A 14,818-nucleotide genomic window follows, 5' to 3' on the forward strand; every position below is an offset into this window, starting at 1 on the left:
AATTTCTTTGTAGTCACGGAGCTCTGTTCTAATTGCAGCTCCCTTTCAACTACAGGCACATTCTTTAGAGCTGATTAGAAAGTCTGATTTCATTTCGGTTATTTATTTAATAGCTTTTATGTTCATCTGTGCCTGTCTCCTGTTTGCTCCCTCGCATGGAAAAATATGCACACGCCCACACAGGATCCTGACTGTGTCGATGGGGGAGCTTTAAATGAGCGGCTCAGATCCTCCTGTGCGTTTTAAATGATTTTTCCTAGGAACACGGCCTTTTCTCAGAAACCGGGGAGGAGTTCCGCTATTAGAAGATCAGATGTGGCAAAGAAGGGGGTTCCTGAGAAATGACCACAAAAGGGGATTCAGAATGGAAGTGTCAACCTTCTCAGGCCTTTATTCAAACTGTTGGCGCATAACCTCGTTTGGAAGAAACGTGCACAGTTTCAGTCAGACTCACCTCTGCGAAAAAAGAATGTTCTAGAGCTAGAAATGGGTTAGAAAATGGAAAAGACGGGGAGAGAGAGAAAAAAAATTGAACTATAAATCCCAAAATATCCCATCTTGGCTTGTATATTCTGGAAAGGGCCAGTCCCGGAGATTAACTTTTCTCATTTTGGGGAAAGGACAACCCCCAAAAAATCAGAAAATTGCAGCATGGTCTGGGGGGGGGGGCAGGACTCACCTACTGACTGTGGGGTGAGACGTCATCATGCTTCCCCCCATCCGTAATATAGACCCCAACCCTCTGTGACCTCAGGTGAAGTCTTGGACATTTCGTATTTTGAGGTCTGATTATTGTTTGGGAAGGAGAATAATATTTTAATGTAAAGAATATCGTGTTACACAAAATTTGTCAAATGCACACACCCTTAGCTGAGGTGAATCACACACACACCCCATGAGGTGAGGCCTTTGGCGCGCCCCTCGTGGCGTGGCCTCTATGGACCACGTCCACAAGCTGGAGCAACTCACTTGTGGAAAAAGATCACAACATTTGGTCCTCCTTCACTTAGATGGGGAGGGGGGAGACGGATCAAGAGTGACATCAGAAATGTATCCCGTTGTGGAGAAAATTGATACGAGGTGGCTTTCTTCCTATCTTAGGGAAAGAGGATGAAGCGGAGAAATTCATGAGGGACAACAGGACCATCGACACCTGCCCGTCATGATGGATACGGTCACCGCCCGAGAGCATCGGCATGGTCTCGGGACGGGATACAATGTGTAGCAGAGAAACCAAGCGAGAGGATGGACCGAATCCTGCACCTTCACACCGCTTCCCCCCCCCCCGACCACATGCATGCACACATACACACACACACCACAGGCTGGTCTTCCCCCAACTAGGATTCAGGCATATAATACTTGCCATAAGGCGGCAAAACACAGTGAATTTATTCATTTTTTTTTTAAAAAATAAATCATTGTTTTCATTCATATGTCATTCTTCTCTCCAAAGAGGCCCAGGGTGGTGCACCACACAAAAACAACACCGACATGGCGGTGGGGATTGTGGTGGGTGTCATCGTTCGGTGTGTAACTGTTCCAAGTTCCAGAAGAGGTAGCCATGTTACTCTGCGCTAGCCTATCAGGTCAAAAGCCCAAGAAAAATTAAAAATAAAGAAGGTAAAAACCACCTCGGAACCTTGTAGACTGATTGCTCTATTTCAATGTGAGCTTTTATTCGAGAACGTGGACTTGTCCACGAAAGCACACATGGAAACCCGGCAGTTATTTTTTAAAGGTGCCACAACATTTCTGCTTTCTTATTTTTCCCCCCTTTGGTTTTTTGCCTTCTACGTTCCGAGCTCTGCAACTGCATGACATGCGTAGCGTTTTTCGCCACGAGCCACCGGTGGCCATGACTTTCTCCAGGGAGACTCAGGGAACGTGATTCGGAGAGTGTGCTTAAAAGAGTTTTAAGAGCCCCGAGTTCGTCATTCCCTCCGAACAAATTCCATAGTTCTGCGGGAAGAGGAAATAGCTACCCATCATGTCTTCAGATGAATGTTTTGCTCCCTTTCCCATTTTTTTTCACCAGCCTAAACCCTACATTTATGGTTTGCTCTACTTTTAGACCTCAACAGAAAACCCCACTGTCCTTTGCTCTTCGCCACTGGTAAAGCTGTCATTAGAGAGTGCTGGAAATCACAGGCAACCTTGTAATGAAGAAGCACGGGGACACCACGAAGACCACAGAGGGGGGCCTTGTTAAAGTTTAGCCGGCTGGCTGAAAACAGAGGGAGGAAAATGAAGGCCTGCTGTTCAAGCCAGCATGCTGCCATGATCGGCCATCTGCATCGTGTTGAGCGATAAAGCTGCTCTAAAAAGTATGCCCCTGTGTTCTTGCCTTGGCACCCCATTTACGTTTCTGTGTGGCTTACATTTTTGAAATTAAAAAGAGAGAACTGCTGAATTTCTTCAGCAAAGCCCTTATCGTACAGCGATACAACCTCGGCATGAACCAAATCGGTTGACACGAGCAGCGCTTTGCTTTCAACATAACTCGTCCACGCTTGTTCTTCCTATCGTGAGCTCTGTGGCACATAGGATGGTTAAACCGCAGTCCTGCAGTCAAGCCTCTGCTCACAACTTGTGTTCGGTCCCAGGTAGCTGACTCAAGGTTGAGTCGTCCTTTTATCCTTCCGAGGTCAGTAAAAAATGGGTCGCGTTAAGGTGGTTGCAGAGAAAATTCGCTTCCGCGTCACCGACTCCCATTCAGAAGCTTTCAGCCAAGTGTTTTTTTTTTAATGGAGTGAAGGAGGATAAATTAGCTCCTTTGATAAGACTGGAATTTTTTTTTTCATATTTTGTTTTCTTGGACATGGATGCGAATCATGATGAGCCGAAGTTTGCAATCCGAGGACCTAGCCCTTCTGCACAAAAAAGTATGTCCTACCACCAAATTATGGACTTTCTCGTTAAAAAAAAAAAAAACACCATAAGGATCCAGCCTTCACTATTCACTATGAAGAGCTGCTTTGAAGCATGAGAGGGGGCTTCACTGAAGCACTGGTGTGCAAAACTTCACTCATTATGTATATTTGGGAAGCCGTTTAGGTGTTTTGTTTTGTTTTTAAATCAGGTGAGAAATTTTATACCTTTACAGCTGCAGGGTGCTTTTTGGGTGTTCCGACCTCTTCTTCTTTATTTGAGGGCTCAATTTTGTCCTTAAATTGCAGATTTTTAAACAACAAATGCAGAGTGCATCAGAATAAAGTATCTGTGGATAGAAATGTCCCAGGTAAAGCAGGAAGGTTAGGGAGCAGTAATTATCAAGATAAGGGTTAGCATAGCTAGGGGAGTTTGTTCATTCATTCCTTTAATGAATTTTAGTCCCTTAAAGAGAACCCATTTAATATGGACAAGCCTTATTTGGAAGCTGACGTTTGGTTTTGGGGGGGAAAGGAGAGGATCTGGTATTCTCCTAATGTTGCAGAAATTCGACCCCCATCATCCCACCATCGACCCCACCATTGGCCAGGTTAGTGTTGGGTTTTTTTCCCCCTTACAGTGCAATGCAGCCATCCATGTGTATCTTTTTCCTTTAATAGCCTGCCTCTCTTTTTTTCTTCCTTCTTTCTATCATGTCCTAGGCTATTACAATAATAGTTACACCTGTTCTTTTTTTCCTTCTTCTCTGGATATAAGGGAAAGCCTTACCTACCTTTTCATCAGATGCTAGGAGATAGCAGAAGCAGTTGCTGTGTGTTGTATCTGCTGCTGTCCCACCTTTTACCTTGATATGCCTGCTTGTTCTTTGATTTAGCTTGTTTTATGTTATTATTTTTTTCTCCTGAAGCTAAGTCATTTTGTTCTGTTTCACCACCAACCTCTTTTTTTTTGGGGGGGGGGATGTATGGGTTTTTTTGTCTTGTATGTTTAGTAAAGTTTATGTTAAGCCTGAAAAACCCACAACAACCACTTTATGTTATATGTTTACATCCAAGCTCTTAGTTTCCTTTTATTAAGCTGTGCATAGCAAATGGGTGGTTTTAAGTCTGTTTGATATTTTTTTTTATACAGTAGTAGATGTATATTGGGTGAATAGGGACGTGGTGGCGTTGCGGGTCAAACCACAGAAGCACAGACGACCAGCCATCGTAAGATCGAATCCACATGGCAGAGTGAGCTCCCGTCGCTTGTCCCAGCTCCTGCCAACCTAGCCATTCGAAAGCATGTAAAAATGTGAGTAGATAAATAGGTACCACCGCAGTGGGAAGGTCATGGCGTTCCGTGTCTAGTTGTGCTGGCCACGTGACCACGGAAGCTGTCTTTGGACAAACGCTGGATCTGCGGCTTGGAAACGGGGATGAGCACCGCGCCCTAGAGTTGGACACAACTAGATCAAATGTCAAGGTGAACCTTTACCTAATATTGGGTTACTTCTTTATATATATTGTTTGTTGATTTCTTTTTTCATTCACCTTCTGAAATATCTTTAATAGCAAATAATCCAACAGTTGGCAAGTGTGAATGGTAACGGGAAACCAACGATGCTTGGAAGATCACAGGTCTCCAGCCCGACTTTGGGTTTCGGAAGCTCCCCAGTCCCTTTCTCTCCAAGGTTAGCTTGATCCTAGAATTATGAGTAGTTTGAAAAGGGCAAGCATGTTGGCTGGTATTCAAGGTTTGGGCCAAAAAGATAGGCCTGATTTATTTAGAACTGCAGATGTGAAAGGAACCCTATAGTCCAACCTCTGTCAAGGAGGTGGGGGGGAATCGAACCCCCCAACCTCTGCCTCCGTAGCCAGAGATTTCATCCACTTCTAGATCCCAGTTCTGATTGTGCAACTCCAGGAACGAATGCATATCTTTACAAAATAAGCAAAGCTTCGCGGAATTATAATTCTTTTCTGAATGGCGACTCCTGTAATCCCCAGCTAGCATGTCCGATGGGAGGCTGGGAGTTGTAGTTGAAAAAAAAAAGTTACATTGCTAAACATTCATAAAGAAAAATGCATTAAATGGGACAATGCATCATTTTTTTATTGTTGCTATGTGCTGTCAAGTCACCTCTGATCCATGGTGACAGTAGGAAGGAGCAGTCTGTAAAATGGCCTGTCCTCAACAGCTCTTGTAGAGGCAAGCCTGTGGTTTCTTTAGGGAATCAATCCATCACATATTTGGTTCTTCCTCTTTTCCTGCTGCCTTCCGCCTTTGTCAGTGTTATTCTCTTTTCCAGGGAATCCTGCCTTCCCTTGATGTGTCCAAAGTCGGGCAACCTCGGCTTCCAACATTTTTGCCTCCAGAGATAGTCCAGGTTTGATTTGCTCCAAGATCCACTTGTTCGTCTTTCTGGCAAGCTTTCCACAAAGCTCTCCTCCGGCACCACATTTCAAACAATTCAACATTTTGGCCTCCGTTTTTAGCCAACCGGAATCAATAATGATTTTTTTCCCCGCCTCCCTCTGTGTGGCTATAAGACGACGTATCCCAGAAGCAAATATATTTTGAGCTGAAGGTGGAAAACTTAATTTTCTTGACTGCTGTTCTTGGCCAACATGGCCAAAGCTGGGGATTCTGTTTCCCAGAAAAATAACTTTTGTGGCTCTGACGTGGGGAGCCCAAGAGTCTGTCGGCCCCACCACCACCTCCTCTCCCCATTCCATCCTTCCTCCTGGGGTGTGCCAGTTACGTTCACTCTCGGTTGGCCTGGGGAGTTTCAACCACCTGCCAAGCTCCCCAAATTGAGGAGGCGGGCCTTAAAAGATCCGACTGGTTTTGATCCGGCGCCAGGTTGAACCCATTTCCACGCTGAGGGGCAAAAAGGCATTCCTGCAAGTTCTCAACAACCGGTTTCTGTTCTGGCGGCTATTTTGACGCTGCGCTCAGAATGCTGTGGAAGGGTGTGGAAAGCATGTGGGTAGAAATGGCGCTGGAGCTGGAGGGGGGGAACGGCAACCCGTTCAGGCATGCGGATCTCAAACTGTTTCTAAGACAATACGGACAGAAAACTTGCCCTACGTTCAGTACAGGATTGGTTCTAATAGGGGTGGGTGTCTGAACCTGAGTGGCTTACTAGAATCATTTACCTACTCACTATTTGGGAATTCCACATGGCTGCTAGCAGAGCTTGAAAAACTGCATTGGCAAAGCAGCTACCATGTTCTCTAGACTCACAAAGAGAGTATGGCTTAATAAGAAGCCGACGGCATATACCAAGATCCAGGTCTATAGAGCCTGTGTCCTGAGCACACTCCTGTACTGCAGCGAGCCCTGGACCCTTTGTGCACGGCAGGAGAGGAAGCTGAACACCTTCCGTATGCGTTGCCTCCAACAGATCTCCTTGTATCGCAGCTGTGGCCTCCCTCTGGGGCGCTTTCCCTGCACTCATTCTCTATACAGGAGATCTTTTGGAATCCGACCATCAGCCATTCTCACAACATGCCCGAGCCAACGTAGACGTTGCTGTTTCAGTAATTTATACATGCTAACAATTCCAGCTCGTTCCAGGACTACACTATTTGGAACTTTGTCCTACCAGGTGATGCCAAAAATGCATCGGAGACAACACATAGGATTGGTTTTATTGCTGATTTTAATGTAATACTTGTTTAATTCTGCTTTAATATTTGTATACCTACTGTGTGTAGGTGGGGTGATACCTGCTGAGGGTGGGGTCTATGTAGACTTTGCATTGGCCCAATGTCAATAAATATGCGTGGGTGAGTCAAACAGTGGGTGCATTTCTGCCTCTCTCTCTCTTTGAAAAGTCACATATCATTCATCTATGTGTGTATTTGTGTGCACATCAGCGCTTGGAGATACTGTAACTAGTTAAAGGTAAGGTAGCTGCCCATAACTAGTTACTTTTAGATAATGTAATGTATAGGTACAGTTACTTTTTGGTGTAATAAATAACTCATAATTACTTTCCAAAGTTACTTTTAATTTTAAAGACCATTTTAAGGCATTCTAGAGGTGCTTTGATAAGGAGTTTTCAGGTTTCATAGTGTTCTCTTTTCATTTCTAAATGACAAGGGAAGTATTCGTTGGCTCTCTGTTTTCTATTTTTATAAATAATTCCAAGGTGCAGTGTCAGAATTAACTATTAGAGAGAACAAAAGAACATTCTCCTGCACTTTCTGATCTGCAGGTAATGCCAATCCAACACTTCAATAATGCTCAGTGCGGTGAATAGCTTGCCATTCAGAGCAAGAAGAATGATAACAGCAACTTGGCTAACAGAGCAGTAATCAGCAACACAGTAAGCCCCTTTTAAAAATATGACATTTTGAGCTCCGGCAAGCCTGCGTGTGGCTGTGCAGAAATTATGGCTTGCACACAAGAAAATAAAATCAGCACAATCTACATGTTGCTAATTAGCTTGTTATGATTGGTCAATGGGAGGTAAAGATGGGGTTTATTTGAAAGTCAGATTTCTCGGTCATGGAGCTTTAAAGGAACAGCGTGCCTGGAGGGAAACATGCATTTCTCTCGGTCAGTCATTCCAGCTGATTTAGGTACTTTACCAGGAGTGGAGGAGTGTGATCCTTTTCCCTTTAGCCATGAGTTTCAAATTGTTTTGGACTGAGCAGCATCATGAGCAAAGAGCAATTTCAAATAGAGGCATTTTTGCTGAGAAAAGCGCATAGGAAGAAATTTAAAGAAAAAAAATACTTTTTTGAATGCCACTGTGATATACTTTCAACATCCAAGAGAGAACTATAAGCTGCCCAATGCTCTAGAACTGTGTAAAGTACAATGAATCAAGAGGAGGCTGCTATGGAAATGCAGAGCGCTTCTGATTTGTCACCTACACACGTCCCTTAACCTGCAGTCTTCATTTCCATTTATTCATCATTTATTTATTTAGAATATTTTTATCCCGCCTTTCTCTTTGAAAGGGGCCGTTTGCCAGAATGTCTTCCAATTTCCGAATACATTCAAAGACTCAAAACGATGGCCTGAACCCTGCGTAGACTTTGGTTCCCAACCTCGGGGCCCCAAGATGTTTTTGGACTAGAATTCACAGAAATCCTGGCCTTCTGGGAGTTTTCATCCAAGAACGTTTGGGGGTCCCAAGGCGGGGAGCTACTGATTTAAAACTTCTCGGATACCCTCTAGGTTCTCTCTAGGGATCCGTTTCAAACCTGGGGAAGGGGGATAGGAAGGTCTAAGAAAGATCAAGGTCCGAACCAGTGATGGCACCAACCTTTACGTACGCAGAGCCGCGCAACAAGATTCCAGCACTGCAGGTTCTTAAGCATTTAAGTAGAAATTTAACAGCCAGATTTTCCGTTGGCAAAGATGTTCTCGTTATGTCCGTGTGGTCTTTCTTTCCTTATTCATATCAGAGAGTTGCACAATTCAACATGGGGTGGTAGAGGTTTTATCTTGCTTTTTAAAAAAAATCTCAGGCAGCGAAATGTCAGCTTTAATTGAGGGAGCAAGAGACCGTTGGGCAGGCAGTAACAGCTGGGGCAGAAATCGAAAAGTTGACTTATTGGACCAAAGCTCCCTAGTCAATCGGCCTTGGTGATTCTGGAAGTCGTTGTCCCCCCCCAAAAAAGAAATTTTTTCTAAGCCATGACCATGGGCAAGACTATCTTAGCTTTCACCTAGATCTCCAGATGCATTCCACGTGGGCAGCCATCTTTCCTGGTCTCAGGGTAGATCTGACTCAACCAATATCTGTAGAAGTCAGTGGTTTAGGCCTCTGGCTGCAGAACCAGATGTTGGGAGTTCAATTCCCATTTTGCCTCGTTGAGAAGGGATGGACTTGATGACCCATCGGGTCCCTTCCAGCTCTGCAGTTTGATGATTATGACGATTAAGCAAAGATTAAACAGTCAAACGTTTGGAAAGATTCCGTAAACGCATTCTGTAAACGCTCGTGCATTCTTCTCCCCACCTCCCCGTGCGAACGTCCCAAAGGAAAGCAGGTTGTAATTAACAGCCTGTTTTCCGAAGCAAGGACACTGTGATTTATATTTCATAAACTGGTCCCCAGAGAACCCGCCCGCTCTCATTAGTAAACATTACTTTCGGTCTACCCTTTATGGAAATGTTCTCCTACAATCCTTTTATTTCCATGCTATGTTCCCTCCAGGAAAAATGACAGCCACGACCGTAGGGAGATGACACGTCTCGCCCAGAATTTCTGTGTTTCGTAGACAGTTAACTACTGGGGAAAGGAAGTGGGACCCAGTGGTTACATCAACAGGCAAAAGGCCAAAGCAGATGAGACACTGATCAGATCTCCCCTTGTATTTCAGCTCTTAAATATTTGCTTGCTTTCTGCTCTAGGTCTAAAAGCAGCTTTGAGAAGGGTGCATCGGGTCGGGGGAATCCTTGTTTATTACGGCCTTATCTCACTTTCTCTTTACAATCCTACAGATTTATATTCAGATTTAGACACAGGGTGGTCTAGTCATGGACTTGTTGTATTTCACCTGTTCTGATATTGGGGAGTGGGGGGTGGAATCTAAGCCTGGAGTTTGGCCCTTGAAAGTAATGATGCGAATATTCCACCATCCATGAGAAGGACAAAGAATCTGTGCAGAGAAAAGGAGTGTGTAAGGCACGTTGTCCACCTGTTGGGTGTGGAAAGAGAAGTGATCCAGGATGGGGAGATTCAAGTTCAAAACCTTGAACTTATAAGGTGGTCGTAAGGGCGTAAGGTTACTGTCGGGATGAGAGAGGATGATGTACGTGGATGAAGGGCTCTCTCCTCTTTCTCCATTTTGAACCAGGCTCCTAGGTTGAGCACTAAAGCCGAGATCCTGACCTGATTAATCTCACATTGAATATGCCGGCAGGTGGCTTTCATGTGTTGTTCAACTCCCTAGGGGGAAAAGGAGGCGTAAAAATGTGGAAGTAGACATGATACAAGCGCCGCAGAAACAGTACAAAGAGCATCCATTGATTTAAAAAAGAGGCCATTAAAAGTGTCAGATCAAAGCAGCCACAGTAGAGATCTTCAATAACAGCGACGTTTCCATAAAATAGAGTGGACTTGAGGCCCCCATGAGGCGCGCGCGCGCGTACACACAGACAGACAGACAGACAGACAGACACACACACACACACACACACACACAGATATTTCATATACAAAAGTGAACTGGTGAGGAGGGCAGGATTCTGTGTGTATTTAGAAACAGCAAACTAACTGAAGGGTATGACTACATTGGCAAAAAAATCCAGGAAAGGCTATGGGGTTGGGATGGTCTGATTTGCATTTCCCCCCCCCCTTGGTTACAAGACACACAAGGAAATGCAAATCAACCCAGAGTGCCCCACATCTGTTGTTTTCCCCTCTGCCTCTGGGGCTTCTATTTTTTTTCCCCATAGTAAATCCATTTGCATCAATTCAAGCATTATGATCACTTGAACAGATGCCAGAAAGTCTGCACTTGATCACACAGCAGCTGAGGAAGAAAGATCCAAATTGGGAATCTTGCATCTTTGCAAATAATGCAAATTCCTCCTCTTGTTTTGTTGGAGTTGACAACCTCATATGCTGCCTTCTAGCTTGTTTCACTGGGAGGGACCTTTATAGTCTGGGAATAACTGTCAGTCTGTCCAGTATTAACCAATAGTTTTCTCCTAGGTGTCAGAATTCCAAGAGAGCCTCTCCTCTCTGCTAGGAGAATGTTCTCCCTCAAAGATATAAATCTGTTAATGTTGGTTGAGGGTGGTTGGTAGAAAATGTCTGTTAAAATATTTTGAAGCAGAGTGGTTAAAAGCAGTCCTGTTGTTTGTTGTTAATATATTCACATTTGTAAGTAAATGGAACATCATTATTTTTTATACTAATATCTCAGAGTGAATCACTGAGACTGTAAGTGCCAGTTAATGAGAGAAGGGTGGATTATCTGGGAACTAGTAACTATTATACTCTGTGAGTCTCTGCACTTCTGCTGCCTCGCCGAGGAAAGTTAATCACAAAATTTCAAAACATTGCAACTCTTTTTTGTCTCTCTTTCCCTATGTCTTTTCTCTTTTAAATAGCTTGCCACCTACACAACTGCACTAGGGACACCTAGACTCTCTCTCTCTCTCTCTCTCTCTCTCTCTCTCTCTCTCTCTCTCTCAAGATACTCTGGTTTCCCCAGAGGTACTCCTCTTCACCATGATCACTTACTGGAAACAGGTACTGTGCATTTCAAGGGAATGCTCCGCGACATGATGTATTCCTGTAGCCCTACCATTAGGTTGCGTGAAGTCGATCATCTCAGGCAGCAGAAAATGAAAGCAGCAATAAGGTGCCAGAGGAGGCCTACTCTGACTTCTTAACTTGTGGGGGAGAGAACTTGGAAAAAGTTACTTTTCTGGCTGTAACTCCCAATGCAGTGCAAAAAAAAAAGAGAGAGAGAGAGAGTAATTGTCACAAAGTGTGAGTTTGGAAAACTGCCACAGATAAGGCCTGTCTCCAGAAGGCTCCTGCCTAATTATTGAAGGTACGTGGTGGTGCTGTGGGTTAAACCACAGAAGCCTCTGTGCTGCAAGGTCAGAAGACCAGCCGACCTAAGATCAAATCCATGCAATGGAGGGAGCGCCCGTCGCTTGTCCCAGCTCCTGCCAACCTAGCCGTTTGAAAGCATGTAAAAATGTGAGTAGAGAAATAGGTACCACCTCGGTGGGAAGGTCACGTTGTTCCGTGTCTAGTTGCGCTGGCCACGTGACCACGGAAATGGTCTTCGGACAAACACTGGCTCTACGGCTTGGAGATGGAGATGAGCACCGTGCCCTAGAGTCAGAAACGACTGGACTAAATGTCAAGGGGAACCTTTCCCTTTCCCTTCAAACTTTCAAATTCTCAGCCGTGGTGTTCAACTGGTGGACTGATGGGGAAGGAGGAGGCAGGCAGGGAAGCAGCCAGACTCAGGTGTGGAAAAAACAGTCGCAGCATCTGTGAATTGTGACATCCCTGGCCAGTGGGAGAGAGACAGGGTGACTTTCTCGTTCAACTTCGGTGTGCTTTCTGTTCCGCTCACTGAGCTTCACGATGCAACATTAATTAGCAAATGAGAACCAGCTTTCTCCTTCACACAATAGCGGCTCTGCTTTTTCTTCCGTCCAGAACGTAATTACTTGGACCCCACGGCTTTCTCTTCAAAACAACAACAACACGTACAGGCACAAGCGAACAAGGCCAACGACCCCTCCGCTCTGTTCGTCAGAGGATGCTTCTGTTCAGTGCTTTTGGTTACTAGGGAGGTAAACGAACCTCCTCTCAACTCTTGCCTTTTAGAGCCTTTCAGTGGAGGGAGAACTGGAGCTAAAGTCACTCAAACTGTGCTAAATAAGAATATAATCGCCAGAGGCCCAAAAAGGATGATGGTGTTCGCCAGTGCCACTGGCATCCGCAGATCGGGCGTGGTTTCAGACCGCGTTCACCCTGCTTATGTCCTCTGCTCCCTGTGGGTTTGGCTACAGGCACGTTGGTTCATACTTCGGTACTGATTCTCTTCATTTTACCACAACTTGCACAACACACTCACACACATGTCATCAGGCAACGTCAGCAGGGCTTCGAGATCTGAAGTTCTGTCTTTCCACTTCTGTGGTTTTGCATTCTCGTTTCCACACAGGCAGGCTCTCTGAATACAACTTTAAAATGCTGAAAAGGAAAACGAGCATGGGTAGGACCCTTTTTTTTTTCTCCCTCCGCACTTCCTGAATTTCACATTTCTGGAGGAGAAATTTTGAAATGTTTTAAATGACCTTCAGAAGCAAACGCAAAAGAATAAAGTCACTTTCGTATCGCAGAAACAGGATAAGAGAAAATTGTTCGGTGCATTTACGCATGAGGCCAAAGATGCATTTCCTGCTCTCCGGTCTTTTTCCAGAAAGAAGGAAGGACCCTTTTTCTGTTGGGAATGTCCTATTACAGTTGTGGGCTCTTATTCAATTCATAAGAACTAAGTGTGAACATAAACAACATAGGATGGGCAGATGACCGTGGTATGGAGTGGAGGTGGGAAGAAATTCTTGCTTTCTCTTTTGCCTTCAACAACAGCTGGAATAGCAGGAATCAATCAGAGCTCTTCCAGAAGAGTATTTTCCTTAAGTACAAATCTTAATGGAACTTGCCTCAACATACAGATCACGTAGAGACTCCACAGAGGGGGGAATAGCTATAAGTTCCCCAAATAGTCCACCCCTTTCCCATTAACTGCCTCTTAAGGACTGAATAACTCACTCTTGAGACCTTTGTAGGAGAAAGAATAAAAACATTTCATTACTTACAGTTGTGAACAGATCAACAGCAAACAAATAAACAACACTCTGCTTTCAATGAATAAAACAGAGGGAAAGAGCACAGAGCAGAGAGGCACACATGGGTTATAAAATACCTTTTTCTTTTTCTTTTTTTAAGAGCCACCTTTTCTGGCTTGGCATTTGCTACACGGGCTGTGGGTGATGGGAATTGTAGTTCAGCATCCTTGGAGCATGCCGGATTGCGGGAAGAAAGATTCCCTCCCCCAGGCCAGAGCCAGTGACCTCCTTTAAGAGAGTGTTTGCCGTCTTCCATTTTAAAAATTCATTCATGCATGGTAGAAAATAAATAAATCACAAAAAGCAAACACGAAGACTTGGCATTTCAGCCTGTGCTAGGCAGAGAAAGAAAGAAAGTTTCCCCTTTAAACCTTCTGGGAAATCGAAACCGTGCATTCCTTGCCCTGTGAAAATATAAAATCTTTTTTAAATGATCTGGCCAAAAAAAAAAAAAAAAAGCTGTGCGGGATCCTGGCACACACATTTGGCCATGATTTTTGGAACATCTAACATATTTTTCTCCATCATCCGCAGCTCTGTGGTGCCGAACCCAATAAAGATATGTCCCAGATCAAAACCTAGGATATGTTTTCTGATTTGTGACCCCTTATTGTCTCTTGTCTCATTCAGAAATCAGAGCGCACAGGGGGGTCTCCCACTGGCAGACCTCAGAAACCTTACTTTTCCATCCATCAATCTTTTATTTGTGGTCTCCAACCCATTAGGAGAAACCTTACTTTTTTTTTTTTTAGATGACAGCTCCCCAAGTGCCAAGGCGAGCAAAAACGTTTTCGTCCAAAAAAAAGTACGGATTTCCCAGCTCTGCTCACTTGTTAAGGGGTGCCTTCAGCAGCTTTTCTCCAGCTCCCTTGATTCCAGTCGGTTCATAATCATCACTACGAGAGCAGCATGGTTTAGTCGCACCCTCTGCTGGACTGCCGGCGTCTGTGGCCTGCTCGCGGGGGAAAGAGTCCGGGATTAACAAGAGGGACTGGCAGGGAAACACTGGGCCTTTATCCCAAACTGGAGGGCTCTTGTTTAGGGTTTCAGCTCGCTGCCCATGTGGTCCTCACTAAAAGCCCCAATTGTGCTTGTTTACATTGCATGCACACCTAATCTTTCCTCCAGAGATCTCAAGGCATTATATTTGGTCCTCAGCAAAACTTGGAAAAGTTTCCTTTTCGGCTTTCAGTTCCCAACATCCTCTAGCCCCTACCCACCCCCTTCTGGGCTGCCTGGTTGAAGGATGTAAGGATTTGTGTTTCTCTGTGTGTGTGTTTTTGTGGGTTTCCCCAACCATATCTTGTTACACGTCCTATTTCTGCAGAAGAGCCTTGTGACTGACAGCCTGCTTCAGGTTTTATTTGCACTTCTGTGTATCTTGGAGGTTCCCCCAACCATACACCGTTACATCTCCCTTGTTTCTCAGCACCTTATTGGCGTCTCCGGTTTTGACAACATTCAGCCCCCTGCCTTTTGCTTTTTGAAGGGACTGGTGTGTGTTGCAGTATTTATTTATTTATTTATTTATTTATTTATTTATTTATTTATTTATTTATTTATTTATTTATTTATTTATTTATTTATTTAT

This window comes from Pogona vitticeps, chromosome 9 (genome assembly GCF_051106095.1).
Source record: "Pogona vitticeps strain Pit_001003342236 chromosome 9, PviZW2.1, whole genome shotgun sequence".
NCBI lineage: Eukaryota > Metazoa > Chordata > Lepidosauria > Squamata > Agamidae > Pogona > Pogona vitticeps.